Source organism: Nicotiana tabacum, chromosome 14, assembly GCF_000715075.1.
Source record: "Nicotiana tabacum cultivar K326 chromosome 14, ASM71507v2, whole genome shotgun sequence".
Taxonomy (NCBI): Eukaryota; Viridiplantae; Streptophyta; class Magnoliopsida; order Solanales; family Solanaceae; genus Nicotiana; species Nicotiana tabacum.
The window spans coordinates 41,007,800-41,023,194 of record NC_134093.1 but is presented as its reverse complement, the minus strand read 5'-3'; positions in this window follow the sequence as shown (position 1 = coordinate 41,023,194).

The window sequence follows — 15,395 nt, the reverse complement described above, 5'->3', positions numbered from 1 at the left end:
CGGTGCCCGTGAGGGTTTTCATCAATAAAACTCTCTCATTTTATTTATTCTCCTTGTACCCAATGGACAAAGTGTTACCCATGATGGAAATCATACCTCTATCTCACTTGACTTGGCATCCTCAAAGATTGATCAGAAGGTCTTTCTTTGGACCGTAGTATAGGCTTTTGGAAAGGGTTAGAAAGAAAAGGTGGTATAAGGCTCATCATGACTTAAGATGAAAGGGTTCAAAATTATAACTTTTGGAATCAGACCTATTGCAAAACTAAAACTTCTGCCCCATTTTTTTTGAATCTGGGGAATTTTGATTTTTTTTTTGATGGGACTGAACCTCAGAGTAAGGCTGCCTACGTATCCTTAAAAGGAATCAAGTCTGACGTAGTTCCAAACTAAAAGTTTTTTTTTTCTTTTCTTTTTTTCCTTTCCTTTCCTTTTCCTTCTTTTTTTTTCTTCTATTTCCTAACTCTACTTCTGATTTCAAAAGAGGGGTATGAAAGAAAATAAATAAGGCTCAAAAGGGGTAACAAAGGATAAAAGTGCTTGGGTAGCAGAATAAAATGCCTTCGTCATTCCAACTTTGAACACGCCAAGTACAGAATATGATTGAAGGTAAGCAAAGAAGTCATACATAGTACCTCTTGATTGCATCAGAATTGATAGCCATATCTACACATTTGCCTTCTATGTCTGTTAAATACAAGGCACCATTGGGCAACACCTTTGTCACAATGAACGGCCCCTGCCAGTTTGGGGCAAACTTGCCTTTAGCTTCAGCCTGATGTGGAAGGATGCGTTTCAATACCAGCTAGCCCACTTCAAATTTTCGGGGACGCACCTTCTTGTTGTATGCTCTTGCCATTCTTTTCTGATACAATTGACCATGACATACTGCTGCCAATCATTTTTCATCAATCAAACTCAACTGCTCTAGCCGGGTTTTGACCCACTCATCATCATCAATTTCAGCTTCTACAACAATCCGAAGGGAAGGAATTTCAACTTCCGCAGGTATGACTGCCTCATTTCCATAAACTAGCAAATAGGGAGTTGCACCTACTGAAGTGCGAACGGTAGTGCGATAACCCAGTAAAGCAAAAGGCAACTTTTCATGCCATTGCCTAGAACCTTGCACCATCTTGCGAAGTATCTTCTTTATGTTCTTGTTAGCAGCCTTAACAGCTCCGTTTGCCTTAGGACGATACGGAGTGGAGTTTCGATGCATAATCTTGAACTGTTGGCATACCTCTTTCATCAAATGACTGTTGAGGTTAGCCGCATTGTCTGTGATGATTACCTTGGGAATTCCGAATCGGCAAATGATATTTGAATGAACAAAATCTACCACTGCCTTCTTGGTCACAGACTTAAAAGTTACAGCTTTGACCCACTTGGTAAAGCAATCAATAGCCACCAGAATAAACCTATGCCCATTCGATGCCGCAGGCTCAATTGGTCCAATGACATCCATGCCCCAAGCAACAAAGGGCCAAGGTGCAGACATTGTGTGTAACTCAGATGGCGGGGAATGAATCAAATCACCGTGCACCTGGCATTGATGACACTTACGAACAAAGCTGATGCAATCACGTTCCATGGTGAGCCAATAATAACCTGCTCGAAGAATCTTCTTTGCCAAGACATAACCACTCATATGTGGCCCGCAAACTCTGGCATGCACTTCGGCTATGATAGTCGAACCTTGTTTAGCATCTATGCACCATAGTAGTCCCAGATCTGGAGTCCTCTTGTACAAGATTCCTCTGCTCAAGAAAACTTCACTAGCCAGGCGTCGAATGGTTCTCTTTTGATCACCTGTGGCATGTACCGGATATATCCCCGACTCGATGTATTCTTTGACATCATAGAACCAAGGTTCACCATCAATTTCCTCTTCAACCACATTATAATAAGCGTGTTGATCATGGACTTGGATATGCATAGGGCCGACATAAGTCTTATCCGGATGGTGTAACACTGATTCTAGAGTAGCCAAAGCGTTGGCAATCTCATTATGAATCCTGGGAATATGCCTGAATTCTACCGACCTAAATCGTTGACAAAGATCATGCAGACACTGTCGATACGGTATGAGCTTCAAATCCCGAGTCTCCCATTCTCCCTGAATCTGGTGAACCAACAAATCTGAATCTCCCAAAACCAATATTTCCTGAACTCCCATGTCTATAGCTAGTCTCAAACCCAGAATGCATGCCTCGTATTCAGCCATGTTGTTAGTGTAATAAAATCGAAGCTGAGCTGTTACGGGGTAGTGATGCCTTGTTTCAGAAATGAGTACAGCCCCTATTCCGACACCTTTCATATTAGCAGCTCCATCAAAGAAAAGTTTCCAACCTGGTTTTTCATCATGATCAGCCTCGTCAACATACATCACTCCTTCATCAGGAAAATAAGTCTTCAGTGGCTCATATTCTTCATCCACCGGATTCTCGGCCAAGTGATCGGCCAGGGCTTGGGCTTTCATCGCGGTCCGAGTCACATAGATGATGTCAAACTCTGTGAGTAAAATCTGCCACTTTGCCAATCTTCCTGTGGGCATAGGCTTCTGAAAGATATACTTTAGAGGATCCATGCGAGAAATGAGGTAAGTAGTGTAGGATGATAGATAATGCTTCAACTTTTGTGCCACCCAAGTCATGGCGCAACATGTCCTTTCAAGAAGAGTATACTTAACCTCATAAGGAGTGAACTTCTTGCTGAGATAATAAATGGCTTGCTCTTTCTTGCCCATGATGTCGTGTTGACCCAACACACAACCGAAAGAATTATTCAATACTGTCAAATAGAGAATTAAAGGTCTCCCAGGTTCTGGCGGGACCAGCACAAGTGGGTTTGACATGTAACTCTTGATCTTACCAAATGCTTCCTGACACTCATCAGTCCACTTAACCGTAGCATTCTTCTTCAGCAAAACTTAAAGATGGGCTCACAAGTTGTCGTGAGTTGAGCAATAAACCTGCTGATGTAGTTTAACCTTCCGAGAAGGCTCATCACCTCGGTTTTGTTCTTTGGCGGTGGTAATTCTTGGATGGCTTTGATCTTTGATGGGTCCAACTCAATACCGCATCGACTGACTACGAATCCCAATATTTTCCCAGACGGGACACCAAATGCATATTTTGCCGCATTGAGCTTGAGGTTGTACCTACGGAGCCTTTGGAAAAACTTTCTCAAGTCTCCAACATGGTCGGACTGCTTCTTTGACTTTATGATCACATCATCTACATAAACCTAAATTTCCTTATGTATCATGTCATGAAATATGGTAGTCATTGCCCTCATGTAAGTTGCCCCAGCATTCTTCAAACCAAATGGCATTACCCGTTAGCAGTATGTCCCCCATGGTGTGATGAATGCTGTCTTTTCTGCATCTTCCTCATCCATCAGGATCTGGTGATATCTCGCGTAGCAATCCACAAAAGACCCAATCTCATGCTTGGCACAATTGTCGATCAGAATATGGATGTTCGGAAATGGAAAGTTATGTTTTGGACTTGCCTTATTGAGATCATGATAATCAACACAGACCCTGGTCTTACCATCCTTCTTTGGTACTGGCACGACATTAGCTAACCAAGTGGGATATCGAGTGACCCGAATGACCTTTGCATCAAGCTGCTTTTTGATTTCTTCTTTGATCTTCACACTTATGTCAGTCTTGAATTTCCTTAACTTTTGCTTGACTGGAGGGAATGCCGGATCAGTTGGCAATTTATGAACTACCAAATCAGTGCTCAAACTCGGCATGTCGTCATACGACCATGCATAAACATCTTTATATTCCAACAATGCTTTGATTATTTCTTCCTTAATTTGTGGTTCCAGATGCACACTTATCTTGGTTTCCCTGATATTATCTTGATCTCCTAAATTGATTGCTTCAGTTTCATTCAGATTGGGCTTGGGTTTTTCTTCGAAGTGATTTAGTTCTCTAATGATTTCCTGAAATGCTGCTTCTTTATCATATTCTGTTTCATCATCACACTCTACTTCTCGGATTGTTATTTCGGAATTAGATTGGCTTTTAAGATTTGGCTGAAAATTTCTCATGCATGTCATGTCATTGAAACCAGCATAAAAAGAACTGTACAGAAAAAAGAAACAAAACAAAAATGAAACGCTATCAGGAATAATGGAAAACGAGAAATTGTATTTCATTGAAAATAAAAAGGATAGAAGGGTTTGTACATCAAAACAAGCAAAAAATAAAAAATCTGGATTACAACCCTGGAATAACCTAGATAACAGAAAGGAACTTCACATTTGGCCAAACGAGCTGCACATCGTCATTACTGGAGCCTTCCCCGATTTCCACCATATTAACCTCATCAAACAGACTCTGGAACCTCTTGATCAACTCTTCATCAAAGTCGACCACAGGTTTTGGGACTGCTGATATTGGGCGTTTTGCGACCCCTGGCTTGACAAAAGACTTGAAGATATGTGGAACAGGCTTAGGAAGTGACCATGCCTTTCTTTTCAAATTTTTAGCCTTTTTTATGTCCTTCCCTGTGAGTGTGAATCCCAAACCAAATGTACTAAATCTTTCGCGTGGACACACCGGATGTGCAATACCCTGCAGAGACGAACCCAGGCCTTTGCCCGGCACAAAACTATTCTTCAACATTTCATTTGCTACCATGATGGATGCAGAGGGTAGCTTTGGACCTGGAATGCATTCTCCTTTAGGAATCTTCTCGACAGACACTGTTTCAAATGTTTGGTACACCCAAGGCCCTTTATCATCTTCAACTTTAATAAATGGAACAATTGTGTCATTGTAAGCAGATAAGTTCTCATCACCGTGCACAACTATTTCCTGCCTATCCGATTCGAACTTTACCAGTTGATGCAGAGAAGACGGGATTGCCTTGGCAGCATGTATCCAGGTCCTTCAGGTCCTTCCCAATAACAAGTTGTAGGAGACAGCCACATCTAGCACTTGGAACTCTATAGTGAACTCAACTGGCCCTATTGACAATTCGAGTATTATATCACCGACAGAATCTTTCCCTCCTCCATCAAAGCCTAGAACACATACATTGTTCATGTGGTTCCTTTCATTGCCGATCTTCAACTTTTGCAAAGTGGACAGAGGGCAAATATTTGCACTAGAACCATTATCAACCAGTACCCTTGAGACAGCAGAATCTTCGCACTTCACTGTGAGATAAAGAGCTCAGTTGTGCTCTGTACCCTCCATAGGAAGTTCATCATCTGAGAAAGTGATCCTGTTTGCTTCGAAAATCTTGTTAGCAATCTTTTCCAAGTGGTTCACCATGATCTTATCAGGAACATGGGCCTCATTCAAAATCTTCATTAGGGCTTTGCGGTGTTCATCTGAATGTATCAACAAAGACAAAAGGGAGATCTGAGCTGGTGTTTTCCTTAACTGCTCTACAATGAAATAGTCTTGCATTTTCATCTTTTTCAAGAATTCTTCAGCCTCTTCTTCGGTGACCGGCTTCTTTACTGGGATGTGGCCATCCTTGAATGGCTTGGCTTTCCTCAGTTCTTCTGGGGTAAAACATCTCCCAGAATGAGTCAGTCCTCCAGTTTCATTGACTTCTTCCTCTACTTCTTTCCCTTTATATGTTACTATCACCTATTTGTAATTCCATGGGATGGCCTTTGTGTCAACCATTGGTAATTGGGTCACTGGCTTAATAATAACGGGGGTAATACGAGCCCCTTCCACGATTATGACAGGCTTGCGTGGGACTCCTGGCATGACCACTTTTTGCTTTTCCTGGTTCGCTTCAACATCAATCGGAGGGCCTTTCACAACTAATACAGATGGTTTCATGTTGAGCGCACTTGGCTTCTCCGACACCCTTTCAACTGTCAAGGGCATTGCTTCTGCAGAATCTGGAGCTTTAATTAGATTACTCTCGCTAGCCCGGATCATCATGACAGACTTGGAAGAGTTCTTTGGCTCCCCATCCCTATGAACTATCTCGATCATATGTGTCTCTGCATGGGCCGACAAAGGATTTTGGTTGATGTTTGGCACCTCCGGGATCTGGATCACAATTTGATTTGTATTAATAAGCTCTTGGATCGCCCTTTTCAAATGCCAACACTTCTCTGTGTCGTGCCCTGGGGCATCAGAACAATATGCACATCTGAGGGAATAATCGAGGTTCCTTGGAGGTGGATTTGGTATCTTTGGCTCAATCGGCCTCAAAATGTCCAACTGCTTCAACCTTTGAAACAACCTGGTATACAGACTCTCCAAGAGGGGTGAAGGTTTCTTTCCACTGCCGCCTCTCTTTTCTATAATCTGGCCTTGGTCGAAAGCTTGGACCAGTATGGTTGTGGGGGTGGATATGGATTTTGTGGAGTTGGAGCACGCCATTGCGGGTAAGGAGGGGGTTGTGCATATGAATGTGCATGGTGAACATGGTATTGGGGTGGTCTGACTGAATATTGAGGGTCTTGTGGTGGGAAATAATGTTGGGATGGATTATATGGAGCTTGGGTGTAGGCTGGAGGTTGGGGTCGAGGTTGGGTGTACTGGTGAGGTGAAGCCCTTGGGCCACGCCCTAATCCAGAGACAAACATAGCGACATCATCTTTCTTCTTTTTGCCTAACAGGCTTCCAGTGCCACTTTGAATTTCCTGTGTGGTTGCTTTTATGACGGAGTAGCTCATGATCTTGCTTGACTTGAGTCCCTCTTCCACCATTCCTCCTATCTTTACCACATCGTTGAAGGACTTACCTATGGCTGAGATCAAATGGCCAAAGTAAGTAAGTTCTAAGGCTTGAAGAAAGTACTCGACCATCTCATCTTCTTCCATTGGAGGATTGACCTGTGCAGCTTGTTCTCTCTATCTGAAACCATATTCCCTAAAGCTCTCACTGGGCTTCTTCTCTACCTTGGTCAAAGATAGGCGATCCGGGACAATGTCTATATTGTACTGAAAGTGCCGAGCAAAGGCCTGAGCCAAGTCATCCCATGTGTACCACCTACTAGCATCTTGGCGGGTGTACCATTCTAAAGCCGCCCCACTCAAACTTTGACTGAAATATGCCATTAATAATTCGTCTTTCCCACTGGCGCCTCTCATCTTGCTGCAAAAGCCTCTCAAATGGTCCACGGGATCTCCATGTCCATCGTACAGGTCAAACTTGGGCATCTTGAACCCAGCGGGCAGTTGGACATCAGGGAATAAGCATAAATCCTTGTAAGCCACACTTACTTGGCTTCCTATCCCTTGCATGTTCTTCAAAGATTGCTCTAGACTCTTTACTTTCCTGAATATCTCATCCTGCTCCACGTTCCGGGATGGTTTCTCAGTTTCAACAGGAGGTTCAAAGTGAGGGGTATAGGAATAAGGATCCGTGACTTTGAAAGATGGTTCCAGAGCATAATATTGGGTATCTATAGCTTGGAACTCGGGTTCACTAGAAGATCGGTGGAGGGTAGCTCGCGGAGGGGCTACGAAAACAGGAGCAGATGTCGGAGCCGGGTATGCGGTTGTTTTGGCTGGTGGAGCATGGAATGTTTGGGACGAGGTGCCGGGGTAGTGGTGGAAAGGGGTAAAACCTGATGCATGCTGAGGGGAAAGATCAACGGCAGTGGGATTCTGGGCCTGTGCCAGTGGTGGGATGAAAATGGGATTTTCTGTGTAGTTAGCGGGAAATGAAGGTGGAGGATGCCCCCTGATCCAGGCTTGATACATCTCAGCCATTTGATGCTTCAACCTGTGGACCTCCTCTTTCAATTCAGACTCCGATTCTACAATCTCCCTCGGCGGGTCAACAACACCCGTGTCCGACTCTTTGCTAGTCATGACTGCCTTGCGCTTTGATCTGGTGTTATAGGGGTGACTTGCCAGGATGCCAACAAACTAACCACCTAAATAGAAACTGACTTTTTATGCACACACAATAACTTGGTCAGTTTTGAAGCATTTAACAGATAGGGAATCGCATATTGGGGATGCAATGCACCTGAGCAATTAAACGTTTCTAAATGCTTTGCGGCGGCTTATGTGTTTCATCCCGGCTCTTTTCCCAAATTTCAAATCCTGATTTTTTTCCTCTCCTTTTACTGTGTTTCGCTCTTTTAATTCTCATTCTATTTTCTTCCTTTTGTTTGGCCCTTTTTTTCTTTCTTCCCTTCCTTTTTCTTTTCCTCTCTCTCTCTTTTTTTCTTTTCTCTATTTTCTTTCAAGACTATGATCGAATCCTAAGGGGATTGCCTACGTATCATGACGCCGCATGAATCAGATCATTACGTAGTTCAGGGATATAAATGCAAAAGGAAAGAAAAGAATTGTTTTTTTGGGTTTTTCAATATTTCATTAATAAAATACATCTTTTTTGGATTTTCTATAACAAGGACTTAAAAGTAGTGATGACTACAAAAGAAAATCTATAGACTCGAAATAAAGCAATACACAACCTTGACAAAGACGAATAAAACTCGATAAAAAGTAAAATACAGACTCAAAAACTGAATAATCAAAAATACATAAGAGCCTCCATTGGTACTCCGGGGGCCTGCGGGACATCGGCCGGTCTCCGCACGGACCTACGGGCAATATCTTCTTGAAGGTGGTCTAGGTCAACCATTACCTGGCGAACAAATGTCATCACAGAAGCAAAAAACATAGACCTGGTCATGTTTTCACATTCATGGCATTTCATTACAACATAATCAGCTATCTCTTTAATCCTCATTCTGATGACACCCTTTTCTTGAAGTAAACGTCCAATCTGCTGGGCCCGAGCCTCCAACACTTGTGCATCTGTGTTGTTTTGGTCTTGTAACTGCTGCATGCTTTCTTGTTATTGATAAATCAATGCATAGCAATGCTCTTTCTGCCTTGAAATCCTTTGTTTGCTTGACTATTTCATTCTCAAGGGCAACCAACTTTTTGTGTAAAATAGCTACTTCTTTGTCATATTTCTGCTTCAACTGGTGGGCTACTCTGGCTTGTTCTTCCGCACCTTTGGCCAACTTTACTTGAGCATTTAACAAGTCTCTTTTGGCCTTTGTCAAGTCAGCCGCATTGTCATGCACCTTCATCCTTAGGTTGCCGATGAGTTTTTCATCTCTTTCTCTCCTTACAGGCGTTTCGGCGGCTATCCTCATGTCCCGGAGTTGGGCTCGGAGCGCCTTGTTCTCTCGGGTCAATTTTCTCTTTTCACCTTCGGTTACCTGTGCCTGTAAGTCAATCTCAAATGCGAGGTTCCTCAACTTTTCCTCTAAGGCATGGATGGTGGCTTGATATTTCTTTTCCTTTTCTCCCCAGGCCAAACGCTCTCGGACTTTGTCATCAAAAGCCTGAATATGAGGCCTTTTGGCGGGCCTTTCAGGCTCGGGCTCTGGTTCGTCATTAATACAGTTTTTTCTTTCGAACCATGTGGCATAGCTTGGATCTACTTTTCCTCTTGCGAGATCGGGCACTTGGGTGTCCTCTTTTAAGTATTGACAACCATTCCAGATTTGTTGGATTAAAGCCTCGGGAAGTGGGGCTTCGGGGTGTAGCTCAATAACTTGGACACTCAAATCTTCATCCTCAGGCACCACTTGATATCTTCCCAATTGTCTTAGAACCCTTTGCGGTGCATATGGTTGGACACTTCTCAAGCCCATCAATAGCAAATAGTTCTTTGTGGTTGTCATGTGTATGACTTCCCTCACTGGGAGCCATCCTAAAGTCCACTCAATCTGATTCGCCTTTAAAGTTCTCAAGTGGGCGATCCAAGCAGCAACCCCTTCTGGAGAGTTGTAATCTTTTACCCTCTCCTCATAACTCTCAATGAAGTTGCTCTTGCTTGGTCCGTAGCTTATAAATTTCGGATGATGGAGAAGATGTTCAATTAACCACATTTGTAGAAGGATATTGCAACCTTCAAAGAACGTCGTCCCAGACTTGCACCATGTTAATGCCTGATAGATATCCGACAATATAAGTGGAGCAAGTGTGTGATCTTCTTTGGCAATTAGGACTTGTGCAATTCTAGCCATACGGATATCAATCGTCCCTTTTTCATTCGGGAAGACCATGATGCCTAGGAATGCCACTATGAAAGCAAAGCGACGATGAATTTTCCAAGTATCTTTGCTTTGCTTGTTGTTCAACCCCTTTTCATGCGCTTCAAACCCATTTGGATGTCCATACCTGGAGTACATGAAGTAGAAGGAGCAACATCCATCGTTTACATTGTTCTTCCTTATTTGTTTACTGATGTTCAAAATATCGAAGAATCGGCGCACGGAGGGAGGACTTGGGAATATAAGTTGTTGTTTCCTCAAATCCCGGTCGAAACCAGTATATCCTGCTATTTTCTTGAGGGTAGGAGTGAGCTCAAAGTCCGAGAAGCGGAAAACATTATGAACGGGATCCCATAAGGGCACTAAAGCCTTGATCAGATCATTCCGAGGCTTGACCTTCATAATATCCGTGAGAGCACCCAAATGTTCTACTACCCAGTCTTGATCATCTTTACCCAAGTCATACCACCACATTTGAAGCTGCAGTGGAGCATGCTCTACAATATTTTTAACGGCGGGTTCTGGACAGTGTTCATTTTGTACCTGTGAATGGTCAGGGTTAGGGTTGACTCTAGTTCGGAAGACAGACCAACGGACCTTTTTGCAAAAACAATTTTTTTTTTTCCAAGGAAAATCACGTGAAGGTGACTGTTTGTGCAGCGTTGGCCAAAATGGTTATCTTTGCAGTAATGGCCCCTTCCCACTTTCAAATAAAGTTTTGAGGCCGAGGTAAGGAACTTTATGGAAAAAGTGATGCCTTATTGATAGACATGTCCGTTCTTGGCGAGACTAGCCCTTCGACAATTTAAAGGTATTCTAAGGCTATTCCGGCAAAACGGCGCAAGACTTAACCGAAACTGGGTCGGTTTTATTTTTGACCAATATACATACTTTATTTATTTGGTTGGAAAAATTGGGGTCGGTACCGATGATGTTTGCCTACGTATATCACATTCGGTGGGAATCAGACTCGCGTAGTTCGGTCAGTTTTGACATCATTGGAAGAGCATGATATTGATTTAATTTTATTTTTTTTTTTTTGAAATGCATTTTCTCTTTTTTTTTCAAAAATTTTGGAAGAGTTTCGAGGCATTTTCAAATACCGGGGTTTTCAGAACCGGGTGAATTTTCTATCCTACCTCACTCTTGGTTTTTCTTTTATTTTCTTAACCGGTCAACAAATAAGCCGAAATAAATGCACACATAGTAGGTAAGATGCATCAGGATGGCCTTTATTTCGGGTACACCTGTTCTAGACGGACCCAACCCCTGTGTTGAGTCCCCTAAGTCAAATGCAAATGATGCAAGCAAACGTTCCTACTAGGGATCCGGCATAAGGCTATGTTATTCTAGGTTTAAACTTGGGGGTGTGTTCTAGACATGGCTTACCCAAGCGGACAACTTGAGCCGATGTGGGAGCGACGTACCGGGAGCACGAAAGTTTAACCGGCCTAGTGGCTGATCCATTCTCGTCTTATTTGGCATGACCTCTAACAGAAAAGTGGGTCACGCGTACGTGTTCACCACATTTTTAGAAGACTCAGAAGGGAGGCGTAAGAAGGCAATTTAATACAGTTCAAATAATATTAAAATGGTAAATGAGCGACAATTGGCACATTAGGCCCACAAATACAAAAATAACCATCGATAAAGCCAAGTAAAAATCACAACAACAAGCTCGAATTCTTGAACCCTGAACCAGAGATTCTGGGTTCGATCCCCAGCAGAGTCGCCAGAGCTGTCACACCTCCTTTTTCCCGAGGGGATAGGGGTTTTTCCAATTAAAGTGACATTAATCGAAATGAGATTATTTGTTTAATCAGAGTCGCCACTTGGGATAATTTATGGTGTCCCAAGTCACCGATTTATTTTAAATCCCAAATCGAGGAACTTTGACTCTGTTCAAAGTCTGCGAAACCAGAAGACTGGGTAAGGAATTCTGTTAACCTGGGAGAAGGTGTTAGGCACTCCCGGATTTTGTGGTTTTAGCATGGTCGCTTAAATCATACATGGCTTAATTAAATTATTTAATTGCGTGTTTTAGAACCTATGTGCATTTTACCTTTTATCACTTTTAGATATGGCGCTTATGGATTTATCTTTGAAACGGATCACCTGTGTGTGAATCATGTCACGCGTACGTGTACACAATTAGTCCCGCTTTGTTAATATTAAGATCGTTGGCCAAAGTCGTGCGAACGCATACTTTGATTTATTTTGGGAAATCATAATCATATCACGCGAACGTGTACACAATTACGAAAGTCGATTACACGTGCGCCTAAAGCATGGCTACGGTTATTTATTTATTTTTGAAATCGTAATCATGTCACGCGAACGTGTACATAGTCACGATTATTTGATTAATTAAAAGCGTGTCTAAAAGCATACTATTCAAGAATTGCCTAATTTTTGGAATGCAAGGTTATACGTGTGAGGTCTAGGTGTTATAGATTTTAGGTATGTGAAGGCTTAATGCTATCAAATAGTCAGGTATCGAAATATTAAAACTTATTTGAATCCAAATACTCATATGATTCGCTTTACTAACTTCAAAATCTTGATTTTAAACTAAATAAAAGGATTATAATTTGGCAACCAGAAATAGTTCACATACTGGCCAAAGTCATGGGCTTGCAATAAAGCCCAAGACGTCTTTAACCTCTAAAAGAAAGCCTTCATTCTGCAGAAATGGTAGCTAAAATTCTCAATGTCTCTGTGACTTTAAACTTATCCCTGTTCCTTCGCGAGGCCACCCTTTTAGGCCTGACAGCTTTGAGGGAACGAAATGAACAATGGTTCAAGCTCAACTTGGTCGTGTAACTTTTCATACATCAATCACAAAGGAATGAAAAGCCAAACACATAAACCCCAAAGCCTCAAAATATGTTATATAGATTCAGAGCTACAAGTAGAAAGAAACGAACTAGATCTACTAATAATACATGTTTTATTTTCATTTTTTTATTTGAATTTGACTAGAGACAGATAATTATTTACATAATTCTTGCTCCGAACTCTAAATAACTAATTTGCATGTGATTTGTAAACTCCAAACTGTGTTATCCATGGCTTTTCTTTTGATTTGGGGCAACAGGCATAATGTCACCATACTTCATAATTTTGAGCTGATTTTTCTTGACCTGCTCGGATGCAGATCTGACCAACTGATGGTCGGACTTATAACTTGCTTTGCTCCTATACTGCCTCAAACGTGAAGTTACATTCTCAGCTATTAATCATCAACTATCTATACCAAACAAATGATATTAACTAACATGCTCAGAATCAGTTAACTAACACCATGTATTGACATATAAAACACCATTGAGCAACTTCAGCAGCATAAGTGTATCTTGAACAGTAGCTGAACAAATAATATAGATGTAAATTAACAGAAATAGCTCTTTAGACTATTTAGTGGCTAAAAATAAGCTAAGTCCACAAAGTCAAGAACAAATACAACACCAAACAATATTTATTCATTAATTCAAAGAAAAGAGATGAATGTATGGATATTTACATACCTAGAGAGCAGAAACAACAGATAAATGACCAAATAAAGGTCAGAAAGTCAGAGAAGAGAATTCAGCTTCATAGTAACAGCAGATAGCAGTAGAAAACAACCAACATTAGTTGTAATTCTTCAACCCAGAAATCCAGCAATAGACCCAAGACCAATGAGACTCTAGTGCAAAACGATTGTAGAATGAAAAAGAGAGTTTTGAAGTTTTCAGAGAATTGAAATGTAAAACCCCTCCCTATTTTTAATGAGGCGATGGGAGTAAAATAGAAAATGAAGAGTGAATTCTGTGGGTAACCCCGTCCTTTCTTTTTTCCTTTTTTTTAAAAAAAATGTGTGAGTAAGGTCCTTTATATAGAGTGAAAAATCTGTCATGTGCTCCTAAAGATAAGGGAATAATTCTCAGAATGCCATCCCTAAATTTCAGGGAAAAGAGCATCTTTTACAACTGAATTGGACAGTTGTCCCTCTTCAGATATTTTCTTTTGACAGCTGTCCCCCTTTCTATTTTTTTAGTATCTTTTAATTCTAAAACTATCCCTAGTTCTTTTGTTTTATTGCACTTGAGTCCCTTATAGAAACTTCTTGCCCAAACACCTAAGATTCTCTGATTTTAGTATACCTTTTGGTCCCCCATTTCTTGCAAATTACTAACTGTTATGCGACCTAATACAGAATTAAATAAATTTAAATCCTGCCTAATCTAAACATGCTAAACATATGAAGAGATATGCTAATAGTCCATTACTGATGCATTATTAAGCAGTCATTTCAAATGATAATTTTAGCAAAATCAGCTAAGTATAAATGAAACTAAGCTAAAATATGCTATAATTACCCTAAAACTAAGCTATATCATGTGAAACAACTAAAACGCCAGTCTGTGAGTAAATCATACACTTAAACCAAATGACCACGAAAGAACGGGAGGAAGTATTACCCGTTAACGACATCACTACTGGCTTCAAGCAATCCGAGCAGGGGTTGATATTGTCACACGAGCACTGGTTCATGCTCGAAAGACAGAAACAATGGCTTCCTGTAACGATAACGACCATAGCTTGGCTGAAGAGTCGAATACCAAACAATACCTCAAAGCTATGGGGGCTACTACCCTGAGCCATTGAGGTTTTGAATGGAGAAGAAAGGGTCTGAGACCAATCAAGCGGAGGTGACCAATCAACGGCATGAAATCACCCTTCGACTCTGAAGGTAGTCTATTGAGGCAGGTAATAACGAAAGACAAGCCCGAGTTTGGAAAGAATCGGGAAAGAAAAATAACTAAGTTTTCTTGACTTCTTAGATTTGAAATTCGGGGAGTTTGGATGATATTTTGGGAAAACTGGTAAGGGATTTGGGATTAGGGAAGTGTGGGGATTATAGGGTGAAGATTTGGGGTTGTTTGGACGGTGACCACCGGCCGGTGAGGGTGAGGGATTTGGGGGCGGCTAGGGTCTCATTGAGTGAGAGAGATGGAGAAGTGAGAGGGGTCTGAGGGGTTATGGGGCGGTCTACGACAGATATGAGGGATTAGAGAGGGAGTTGTGAACCGTTGGATGAGATGGGTTGAATGGCTGGGATTGGCGTTACTAAACGATGCCGTTTTGGGTTATGTGAGGGATGGAACAGACTGAGCTTGGGGCGAGTTGGGTTTAAAGGGAAACTGGGCCAACGCTAAGGTTTTGGCCCAATTCGGAAATAAACACAACCTTTCACATTTTCTTTTTCTTAAATTTTTTAAATCCTAATAAAATTGATTAAAAACTTAAGTTAAGTTCTAAAAATAATCTAATTTGTAGAATTGAATTAATTATCTACTTCTAACATAAAAATAATTAATTAAC